The sequence below is a fragment of the Panthera pardus genome, unplaced genomic scaffold, assembly GCF_024362965.1.
Source record: "Panthera pardus isolate Hobbes unplaced genomic scaffold, ASM2436296v1 HiC_scaffold_16, whole genome shotgun sequence".
Classification (NCBI taxonomy): domain Eukaryota; kingdom Metazoa; phylum Chordata; class Mammalia; order Carnivora; family Felidae; genus Panthera; species Panthera pardus.
The window spans coordinates 147,422,823-147,435,438 of NW_026526721.1; the positions used below are offsets into that span (position 1 = coordinate 147,422,823).

A 12,616-nucleotide genomic window follows, 5' to 3' on the forward strand; every position below is an offset into this window, starting at 1 on the left:
AAGAGGAACAACAGGCTGAGATCAGGAAGGTGACAGACGTTGAAAAGCTCCAGGGGCCTATTTGGCCTGGTCCCAGTCCTCCCTCCTGGAGAACTCAATCCCTCCAAAATAGAGGGCTCTGGATATAGAGAGAGGCTCAAGGGTTATAGAGAGAGGCTTGGGTTAAGGCAAGGCTGTTTCCACAGAGCAGATGCTTTCCCTGTAACCCACTGGAGGAAATGTATTTTGCCTGGTGGTCCACAGCATAAGCATCACAAAATAATAATTACCCTAACTACCCACAACATGCTTTGATATTTTCTACTCTGTTCTATTTCATATTTTCTAAATGCTGGACGTGGTCCCTTAACTGATTTCACAACCCGCTTCTGGGTGGTGACCTACGGTTTGAAATGCTGCCCTTGAGTGTATCCAGAAATAAAAGGGTGTGGACCAGGATTGCTGAGCCTTTCCTAAATACCGTGTATTTACGTCAGCCCCTGGTCCCATTCAGGGCTGCAGGGACTGCTGGGCTGAACCAGAAGAACCTCTCAAATTCTGTAAAATGAAAGTGATTCCTATCTCCTAATCCAGTGATTCGAAACAGGATTGCTACCACTTTCACATTTTTCCCACCTTTCAAAAAAATTGTAATGTTTTATTTATTTTGAGAGAGAGGGAGAGGGAGTGTGTGTGAGTGGGGGGGGGAGCAGAGAGAGAGAGAGAGAGAGAGAGAGACAGAGAGAGAGAGAGACAGAGAGAGAGAGAGAGAGAGAAATCCAAAGCAGGCTCTGCACTGATAGCAGAGAGCCCGATGCGGGGCTCCAACTCACAAACCACAAGATCATGACCTGAGCCAAAGTCAGACAGCCACTTAATCCACTGAACCACCCAGGTGCCCCCTGCCTTTCACATTTTTTGCCACATCCCCGTACCACCTGTACTACGTATTATTGTATGAATATTCTCTCTAAATCAACTCATCACCTTTTTGAAACTTAAATACTCATACCAGCTCTGTCTCATGGAATACTTTCGATAAAATCAAAGCTTTGATGCTATTCCCTAATGCAAAATAAAACCAAAACACAATTATGAAAATAAAACATGCCTTCTGTGTTCTACCTTATATCATTCAGCCAGTGGCCCTCCCTGGTCTGCTCCTTTCACAAGAAAACAATCTAGGCTCTGCATAGCTCAAGCTGTCCCTGTTCCCAGAAAGGGATCCCATTGGGATCCCCAATGGACCCAGCCTAGTATGCAGGAGATCCAGGTACTTAGATAAGAACACGATTACATCCTTATTTTCACTGACCTCTGATGGAAATTCAACATTTCCTTCAAACAGAATGTGATACATGACTTGTCACCAGTGAAGTCACTGATAGTTTTATTCACATCACCAGTGTAGCAGACATTTCAAAATATTTACACTCATCACTTTCTGAAAATTGCTTTCAGACCCACTTTGTATTTAAGACATCAATAAAGAAACACATAGATAGCACATGCTATGCCACAAAAATATTGTGGTATATGTTTTAATAAGATCACCAGTTCTTGGCAATTTCAATAGGATCGCTAATCTTATGTATTTTTTCCCTCCCCCATTCCCCCTTATGTATTTTATTTTATGATTTTTAAAACAGTATTCTGAGGTGGGTCCATAGGCTGCACAGACTTCCAGAGGGAGCCATGGAACAGAAGAGGTTAAGACACTACATAGAGAATCACGGTTTAGGGCTGGGTTTGGAGCTAGACAGACCTGAGTTGAAATCTTAATTCTGCTATTTACATAAGCCAAACTACCTGGGCCTCAGTTCCCTCACTTCTAGAATGGGGATCACTGGATTAGCATATACCTGAGTAAAGCTGAAGTCCAAACCCAGCCCAGACTGCCTCATGGGGCAGATAAAGCCTGGATGGAGATAGGAGGGCTGGGGTAGGGTCCACCTTTCCCTGGGCTTCCTAACTTTCCCTTCAGGGAAGTCATTTGTCCCCCCTCAGCCTGGCTGAGCCCAGATTTCGGTAGCAGGACAGAAATACTGATTTCAGGTCCTACTGACATGCTCTATCCCATTTATGAGCCCAGAATCTTCACCCCACTCCCAAAATTGACTGACACTATGAGGCGTCCAAGAGAGGCCTGTCATGTCCTGCTTTTAAGCATTGACATGCATATCCACATTTGGCCACTGGATGGAGCCAGTTCACATTCTTAATCCTTCAGCCCAAAGGGCCAAGCCAGACCTCGTCCCTCAGAGCTGAGAACATTCCCTCATCCTGCTCCGCTTTTATTTTTTTTCCAAATTGAGCCTGACATTCAAAAAAGCACCCACTTTGTGCTCCTTTCCAGTAACCTACTACTCTAAGAATGGTGGTGACCATCCTGACTTTTAACATAGGTTAACTTTTCCTGCTCTTACCCTTTATTTAAATGCAGTCATAAAGAATATATTAGAAAATGAAGATGACACAAATGGAAGGATATTCCATGCTCATGATTGGAAGAATTAATATTGTTAAAAAGTCCATACTGCACAAAGCAATCTACAGATTTAATATGATTCCCTATCAAAATACCAATAGCATTTTTCACAGAAACTAGAACAAATAATACTAAAATTTGTATGGAACCACAAAAGATCCTGAATAGCCAAAGCAATCTTGAGAAAGCAGAACAAAGCTGAAGGTATCATGATTCCAGATTTCAAGATATACTACAAAGCTACAGTAATCAAAACAGTCTGGCACTGGTACAAAAATAGACACATAGAAAAATAGACAGAATAGAGAGTCCAGAAATAAACCCACAATTAGATGGCTAATTAATCTATGAGAAAGGAGGCAAGAATATACAATGGGGAAAAGACAGTCTCTTCAATAAATGGTCTTGGGAAAACTGGCCAGCTACGTGCAAAAGAATGAAGCTGGACCACTTTCTAACACTAGTCACAAAAATAAACTCAAAATGGAGTGAAGACCTAAATGTGAGACCTGAGACCATAAAAATCCTAGAAGAGAACATAGGCAGTAATTTCTCTGACATTGACTATCAATAGACACATTTTTCTAGATATGCCTCCTGAGGCAAGGGAAACAAAAACAAAAATAAACTATTGGGAGTACATCAAAATAAAACACTTTGCACAGCAAAGGAAACCATCAACAAAACAAAAAGGCAACCTACTGAATGGCATAAGATATTGCAGATGATATATCTGATAAAGGGTTAATATCTAAAATATATATTAAAAAAAAAAGTATACAACTTAACACCAAAACAAACAATCCAGTTAAAAAAACAGGTAGAAGACTTGAATAGATATTTTTCCAAAGAAGACATCCAGACAGACAACAGACACTTGACAAGATGCTCAATATCACTCAACATCAGGGCAATGCAAATCAAAACCACAAAGAGGTATCACCCCACACCTGTCAGAATGGCTAACATAAAAAAGACAAGAAATAACAAGTGTTATAAGGATGTGGAGAAAAAGGACCCCTCATGCACTGTTGATGGGAATGTAAATTGGTGCAGCCACTGTGAAAAAGCAGTATGGAGATTCTTAAAAAAAAACTAAAAATAGAAATACCACATGATCCAATAATTCCACTACTGGGTATTTACTCAAAGAAAATGAAAACACTAATTTGAAAAGACACGTGCACTACTATGCACTATGTTTACCGCAGCATTATTTACCATAGACAAAATATGGAAGCACCCTAAGTGTCTACTGATAGATGACTGGATAAGGAAGATGTGGTGTGTGTGTGCATGTAAGTATATACACATACCCATGTTTATGTATGTATACACACAATGAAATATTACGTAGCCATAAAAGAGGATGAGATCTTGCCATTTGTGTCAACATGGATGGACCTAGGGTATTGTGCTAAGTGAAAGCAGTCAGACTGAGAAAGACAAATATCATATGATTTCACTCATATGTGGAATCTAGAAAACAAAACAAATGAATACATAAACAAAAAGCAGAATTAGACCTATAAATACAGAGAACTGATGGTTGCTGGAAAGAAGGGGGATGGGAGATGGGCAAAATGGGTGAGGAGGATGGGGAGATACAGGTTTCCGGTTATGGACTGAATAAGTCGCAGGAGTAAGAGGTACAGCATAGAGAATACAGTCAATGATATTGTAATAACATTGTATGGTGACAGATGGTAGCTATACTTGTGGTGAGCATAGCATAATGTATGGAATCACTATGAATCACTATGTTATACACACGAAAATAGTGAAACATTATGTCAACTACACTCAAATTTTAAAAAATAATAAAATAATATATTCTTTTGCATTGGTTCCTTTTATTAAACATTGTAAGATTACAGGAAATAGAGGTTCATTTATTCTTACTGCCCTGTAAGTTCCAGTGGGTGACTATGCAATAATTTATCTGTCCATTTATCTGGTGGCTGGGCATTTGAATAGTTTCTACTTTGGGGTTTGCTTTGTGGTTGCTCCGTGGAGGGTGGTATCCACCCATCCAAAATTGGCTCGGAGCTGGAGATGGTGATGCAATACACTCACCGAGAGGGTCTGAAAGATTCATTCTCACATAGTGAGGCTTTCGGGGCAAGCATGGCCAACACTCAAGCCAGTTTGTTTGGCTGGAGCAGAAGGGGCAAGTGGCTTGGGTTTTTATAGTGACTGGAGGTGGAGGAGGTCCAAAATGAGGACTCCCTCTTCCACAGGCTGGGGTTTGTGTGGCTTGGATTCCCATCCACACCAAGGAAACCCGGGTTTTCTTAGCAGCATGTCCAGGTGTGCGACAGGACGGAGAAAGGGAGTGATGGGACTTGAGGGCTGTCAGCGGTCAAACATCAAAAATGGAGTCAGACTAGGGGTGCCTGGGTGGCTCAGTCGGTTGAGCGTCTGGCTCTTGATTTCGGCTCAGGTCATGATCTTGGGCTTCACACTGATGGCACACGGAGCCTGCTTGGAGTTCTCTCTCCCCTCTCTCTCTGCGCCTCCCCCCCCCCCCCAAAAAAGTGTGCTCTCTCTCTCTCTTTCTGTCAAAATAAATATAGACTTAAAAATTTTTTTTAAATGGAGTCAGACCCTTTATTACAGGGTTATTACAAGTAGTACTGCTATGGACATTGTAGTATAAGACTACTGGTAAACATATTACACATTTCTATCGGGTCTCTAGATAGCAGTGCAATGGCTGGGGTATATGCTTGACTTTGGTAATCACAGCCAAACAGTTTTTCAAAGTGACTGCACCAAATTACATTCCTTCTAACGACACTTATGGATGTACTAGTTTGTTTATCACTCCACAGCTGAAGGACATTTGGTTTGTTTCCATTTTTTGTAATTACAAATAAAGCTTCTATCAACACTATTGTACAGGTTTTTGTGTGAATATAGGTTTTCATTTCACTTGGGTAAATACTAGGAAAGGAATGGCTGGGTTGTATGGTACATGCATGTTTAAGAAACCGGGCATTCTGTTTTCCAAAGGTACCTGTACCATTTTGAATTTCCACCAGCAAAATATGAGAGTTTCAATTGGTCTTCATCCTTTTAAGGACTTGGTATGGTCAATCTTTACTTTTAGCCATTCCAGTATATGTGAAGTAGTATTTCACTGTGGTTTTAATTTGCATTTCCTTAAGAACATACTTTCATATGCTTACTTACCACCCGTTTATCCTCTTTGGTGAAGTGTCTTTTCAAACCTTTTGCCCATTAAAAAAAAAATGAGCTGTCTTCTTACTCTTTGGTATATAGGGCTTTTTATAGATTATGGATACAAGTCCTTTATCAAGTATATGATTTGCAAATATTTTCTTCTAGTTTCCATTGTCTTAATAGTATCCTTTGAAGAGCAGAATTCTTAATTCTTAATTTTTGTGACGTCCAAAGAATTTATTTTTTTCTTTTATGTTGTGTGCTTTTTGTGTCTTATCTAAGAAATTTTTGCTTGCCCTAAAGTCACAAAGATTTTCTCTTATGTTTTCTTCCAGAAATTTTGTAATTTTTGGTTTTACACTTAGGCCTATGGTTGATAAACCTATATTAGCAAAGTTCAGAATGCTGTTTACAAGAGGGTTCTGATAATATACATTTTGAAAGAGGTCAGAGTTTACATCCAGTAAAACCTTTAAGATATATAAGAAGGGTCATAGTTTCTGTGCATGGAGTCAGATGCTAACAATTTATGCTAATTCAGAGTTGATCTTTCAGAATAAATGACATGAAGTTCTGAAGTTGATGGGACCTTTTTTTTTGCACCCTCCCTTTGATAGGAGTACATCCACAGTGTATATTTAGTAGGCTATACAGATGTATTTTAACACTATATATAATTTCACATAGTCTTGGCTTTGTTCCTCTGTTCTTCAGAGGCTCATTTGTTTGGTCTTTCAAGAATTAAGAGTTGGGAGTGAGGCTTACTTAATGTAACATGACAAGCAAACCCTAAGTAGTATAAAAAATACATAAGAGTTCATCTTACAATCAGCATAATTTGTAATAACTTTTTAAAAGTTTGTTTGTTTGTTTATTTAGAGACAGAGAGAGAACAAGGGAGAGGGAGAGAGGGAGAGAGAGAGAATCCCAAGCAGTCTCCATGCTGCCAGCAGAGTCTCCCACATGGGGCTCAATCTCACGAACTGTGAGATCATGACCTAAGCTGAAATCAAGAGTCAGACGTTCAACCGACTAAGCCACCCAGGCACCCCCAGTAATTAATAACTTTTAATAATTGTCCACCAATGTCCAGGATCTACCCGAACCAACTAATGCACTATTCCTCTCTTATAAAGTAAAGAAACTGGAATACTTCTTCAATTGTAAGGTTATATTTTTCTATCTTCCTTGAATCACAGTTAAAATTCCTGAGCTATTTTAGTCTTCCTTTACAGAGGTAAGAGACAACTCTTGGTTTGTAGAGCCCCAGTGGCATCCCTAGTTGCATTAGGCCTTTTTCTAGAATCCCCACAGGTTTTACAATGGGTCTAATTCAAAAATCCCAGTTCCAAGGATTAGAGCTAGAAAAAGGATATAAAACCAAATGTCCCTAAAGATGAGGAGCTCTTTATATTCCAAAGCAGCTCACACACACACACACACACACACACACACACACACACACACACACACGTCAGGGAGGATCCATGTCTTAGGTAATCTTTAGGTGGCAGAATTTTTATGGTATCTAGCACATTGCATCCCTAGGTGGAATATGCAGCCAAGAACTTTACAGACAACGTTAAGGTCTGTTGTGTACCAACTACTCAGTGGCCATGAATTACCACTGCCAAAGACATTTGAAGGAGAGAGCTATGATGGAAAGGGGCAGGGAAGATGGACCTTCTTGATAGGCAGCAGTAAACTATGGTGGTAAGCAAGATGAGGACTTAAGAATCCTGGTTTAGCCCAGTCTCCCATCTCATACACTAGACCTGAGGTTATTTACCTGGTATCTCCATACACCCTACAAAAATTTCTTTGTGGTCTTCACTTAGTCCATCTTGAATGCCACACGGTAATTCCTTTTTTTTTTCTAGGATAAAGTTCCCATGAATTGTATCCAGACTTACCTTATTTGCTACAAATTTTGATGTAGTTATGGCTTGTCACTCTTGTATCCTCAAGGATGGTCTAGAGCCCCATAGTCATGGGAATGGTCAAGAGAATGTCATAAGACTACTGCCATCTGGGTTCTTTCTTAAAATTCCTTTTCATATCCTGCTAGAACATATGTGCTGTATGATGTCCAGGGTGACCTGGGCTGCAAAGGAACCCAGGATATAAGTGAGTACTTGACAATAAGGAGGCAACAGACAAGAAGGAAAGCTCTCAAGGTTGGAGTGACACTATTGGAATACCAGATAGATGATAATATTGACATGGACTGAGTCCCGAGATCTGGTGGATTGTAGAACTGCAACATTAGAGTTCATCTTGATCCTTAGTAGAGCCTCAGGACACATAAAGCCTGCTTGCTGAAAAGTTTTATATAGTTTTGCTTAGTGCCATAGTTTTGCTTCTGTCTCACCAGTGATTTGGAGGTTGGAAGGGATGTGTGGTTTGTAATTTAGGCACATGTTGGACAACTTGTCCCATAAAATGAGACATCAGTCTGAGTTTAGATAGGAGTCTATCTTTTTCCAGGAAGGAATGCATTTTCGGAGTTCTTCTGACTGTGGTAGCATCTGCCTTCCAGTAGGGGTCGCCTCAAGGCTACCCAAAGAATAAGCATAACAGCTCCGGCCCTGTGGATGCTCCTAACGCTGGGACCATCTCTTCTAGGGTGCTTTCCCACATTACAGTGGCAGAAGAAAGGCAGTGCACACAATGAAAAATCAATATATGGCAAAACCCAGGTGCATACCTAGCATTTTTCATTCTATCATGCTCCTTCATTCAATTGTGTGTTAAGATGCTGGCTGGCTCTGATGAGCAGGGAGGGACTTAGAGACCATAAGTCCTTAAGTCGCCCATCTTGGTGGAAGCTATAAATACATAGGACAGGCTAGCAACCTGTTAGTGTCCGGGCAGCTTTTCTATATTGCAGCCCCATTTTGTAGGCTCTGTGGTCATTCTTACATTGGAAAGTGACAAGGGGCTAGGGATTGGAAGAACGTGCTTATAAATGTATTCACATAGTGGACTGCTTCATCTCCAGCATTTCCCTTTACATACTTCAAGTGCTTTAACTTATAATAAGCAAAACTTTCTGGGTAGAAATTCATACTCGTAAATCCAATACCCTAGGTGTATAAATATTAGGAATCCAAAGGTATCTTAGATATTTCAAAATACTAAGAATAATTTAATAAGGTTTCATCTTAAAATAAAAAATCTGTATTGCTCAAACATTCCAAATTAGTTACAAAGCTACCAGTCCAAACCCATCCTCCTGTGACAGATCTATAAAACATCAAATATGCAGGGGCACCTGGGTGGCTCAGTCGGTGAAGCGTCTGCCTCTTGATTTCGGCCCAGGTCATGATCTCGAGGTTCGTGTGATCAAGCCCTGCATCAGGCTCTGTGCTGACAGTACACAGTCTGCTTGGGATTTTTCTCTCTCCCTCTCTCTCTGCCCTTCCCCTGTTCTTTCTCTGCTTCTCTCAAAATAAATACTTTTTTTCTTTTGTTTTAATGCTTATTTAGTTTTTTGAAAGATAGAGTGTGAGTGGGGGAGAGGCAGAGAGAGAGGGAGACACAGAATCTGAAGCAGGCTCCAGGTTCTGAGCTGTCAGCGCAGAGCCTGATGCAGGGCTTGAACCCATGAACTGTGAGATCATGACCTGAGCCAAAGTTGGACGCTTGGCCACTGAGCCAAGCAGGTGCCCCTAAATAAAAACATTAAAAAAAAAACACCATCAAATATGCAAAGCAGCTTTTTAAAAAAGTTTTGTTTATTTGTTTTTGAGAAAGAGAGAGAGTACACACAGAAGTGGGGGAAGGGCAGAGAGAGACAGGAGAGGGAGAGAATCCTAAGTAGGCTCTGCACTGTCAGCTCAGAGCCTGATGCCCAGGTTTGAACATATGAACCTTGAGATCATCACCTGTGCCGAAGTCAGACCCTTAACCAACTGAACCACCCAGGTGCCCCAAAGCCACTTTCTTAACACAAAAAAATATTAATACTAATGGTATCTTCTCTTTTATATTTCTATGATTTATTCTAAGGTTAGAAGATGTTTACCCACCTAAAGAAAGCAATTAGCATACCAGTGAACCAAAGCTATTTATTAGCAGATACTTGGGCTGCAAGTTTAAGAATCTTATTTGAGACCCCATCAGCAATCCTAAACTCTATATGTGATTATGTTAATGACTTCATAATGTCATGGGGTAATAACTGGGTGAAAAGATATGATATCTGGGATTTGCTTTAAAATACTGCAGGAAAAAAAAAAGAAAATATATACCTAAATATATAAATAGAGAGGTGATCACTTAGCCCACTTCCCCTGCTCACGTTTTTCCCCCTAAGAAGTCTGTAGCTCCTAGTCAAGTTGATTACTTGAGTTTTTTTCTTTTTAATGTATTTATTTTTGAAACAGAGCATTTTGAAACAGGGCAAGAGGGAGACACAGAATCTGAAGCAGGCTCCAGGCTCTGCACTGTCAGCACAGAGCCTGACACAAGGCTCGAACCTACCAACCATGAGATCATGACCTGAGCCAAAGTCGGATGTTTAACCGACTGAGCCACCCAGGCGCCCCTTGATTGAGTTTTGAAATCTTAACATATATAAATGTACATATGTTAAGATATGTAAATATCTTTCCATTAAAAAGTAAAGATATGTAGATGTATCTAGAGACCCTTAAACTTGAGGTTAGACAGTAATGTCTTTTGAATTTAATTTTAAGACACAAAGACCTGATGAAATTGTGTTCTGTCATATTCATACAATGTAACTCCTAAGGATCTTTAAAATTAGATCCAACTGGATTTTGGATATTTCACATGGCTTCCCCTGACTCAAGGTCAAGTCAAGAACTTACAGTTTCATTCTACTAAGTATGCTTTGAGTCAGAAAATGTCTCCAAACTGCTATTTTTAACAGTTTCTGTAATCTTCATGCTACCAGTAAGTGGGTTTAGATCAACAGGATTAACAGGACTAACAAACTCCACAGTAATGCCCAACAGTGTTCCCAACCTAGATTCTTAATTCTGTAATTGCACTTCCTTTTCTTTTATACTGAAATTCTTGATTCCTAAAGTAATACACATCATCACTACTACATTTACTTGTATCTAACACAAAAAATGGTTTAAAATACAATATTAATAGGTTCAATAAAGCTATAGAATAAAGTCCAATATTTTTCATGCAGTTCTTTTTTTCTTAACCGTGTCCCAAAAAGTCACAACTTAAAGTCGCTCCCGTGACCTCACTTGGTGGTCAACCCATATTCAAGAGCTGCACTGTTCAACAGAGTGGCCACTAGCCATATGTGGCTATTGAGCATTTGAAGGGTGACTAGTCTAGGGTGCCTCAGTGGCTTAGCCAATTAAGCATTCGACTTCAGCTCAGGTCATAATCTCGTGGTTCACAAGTTCAAGCCCAGTGTCCAGCTCTGTGCAGAGGCCTCAGACTCTGGAGCCTGTTTCAGATTTAGTGTCTCCCTCTCTCTCTGCCCCTCCCCGCTCATGCTCCCTCCCTCCCTCTCTCTCTCTCTCTCTCTCTCTCTCAAAAATAAATAAACATTGAAATGTGACTAGTCTACACTGAGAAGTTTTACAGCATAAAGCACATACCAGGTTTCAAATACTTGGTACATATAAAAGAATGTAAATATCAACAATTTAATGTTAATTAATAATTTAATAATGATTATTATCTTGATAATATTTTCACTACTTTGGATTAAATTAAATATATTGGTTTTTTTTAATTTTTTAAATTTTTTTAATGTTTATTTATTTTTGAAAGACACAGAGACACAGAGTGTCAGCAGGAAACAGGCAGAGAGACAGGGAGACACAGAATCTGAAGCAGGCTCCAGGCTCTGAGCTGTCAGCACAGAGCCCAATGCGGGGCTCAAACTCATGAGCCGTGAGATCATGACCTGAGCTAAAGTCAGCCACCCAACTGACTGAGCCACCCAGGCGCCCCTAAATTAAATATATTGTTAAAATTAATTTTACCTGTTTCTCTCTTTTCTTTAATGTGACCATAGAAAATTTTAAATTACATTTGAGGCCTACCATCTATTTCTACTGCACAGCACTGGTCCAGAGTCAGTCATACATGTTGTGTGTGTGGCAATGGAATTTCTTAATCTGATGGACAGATTGGGGAGGGTTTTTTTTGTTTTGTTTTGTTTTTTCCAGTTTGAAAGAACTGGCTATCTAACATCTTAAAAGATGGAGACTTTCTGCTATTCTGGGTGCTGATGCTACTCAAGGAAAAGGGAGAATCACTCTCTTATTCCAGAAATCTCAGTCTCCAAAATTTTGTTAGAGTTCATTTCACTACCATTAAACCATGCAATGATTTAATAACAATTCTAAATATAAAATTCATAGATATGACTTCCAGCTGAATAAAACTCATTCTGACTCATTTTGTATAGTTTCTAGTAATATTAGGACCGATGTATTTTCACATGTTCAATGGATTTTGAATTTATCAAAACCTTGACCTACTAGGGTACCGTCATTTACCAGTAATTGCATTTTCAGCATCAAGGCCAATGAAAGGACATTCGGGAGATAGCAATCACAGTATTTTGAGCAGGGACAGTTTAATATAAAGAATTATTAACTACTTAAAGGGAGCTAACTACTATGAGGGAATAAAAGAGAACTCTAAAGAATACCCTAAGGCAGAGGGAGGGTAACCAAAAGAACCTACTTGGACAGGGTGGGGAGGGGGGAGGCAGGGGCGGGTGGAGCCTCTCCCTATGGCTGGGACACTGACCTCACTGGAGAGGGTGTGACTGCAGTCACAAGTCATCAGATGACACAGTAGTACACTAGATTGCCCTAGCCAGAGCTGGTACACAGTAGCTGAGGCAGGAAACTGTGGGCATTGGCTGGCAAGCAGGACTCCCCCAAAGCTGGGGTACTAGTAAGCAGAAGCCAGAAGGAAGAAACCACTTGCTTATGTAGATGAAATTGGCCT

The 12,616-nt window shown here is 40.0% G+C and overlaps 1 protein-coding gene across 1 annotated transcript in view; it reads right to left on the bottom strand.

The window, feature by feature from the left end:
• The window catches only part of ACKR2 (atypical chemokine receptor 2), a 52,457-nt gene that overhangs the window by 22,285 nt on the left and 17,556 nt on the right, over positions 1-12,616 (bottom strand). Inside the window, exon 3 of the mRNA XM_019418874.2 lies at positions 7,567-7,757. The gene's annotated coding sequence lies outside the window, so the exon portion shown is untranslated. The remainder of the gene's footprint in view (positions 1-7,566; positions 7,758-12,616) is intronic.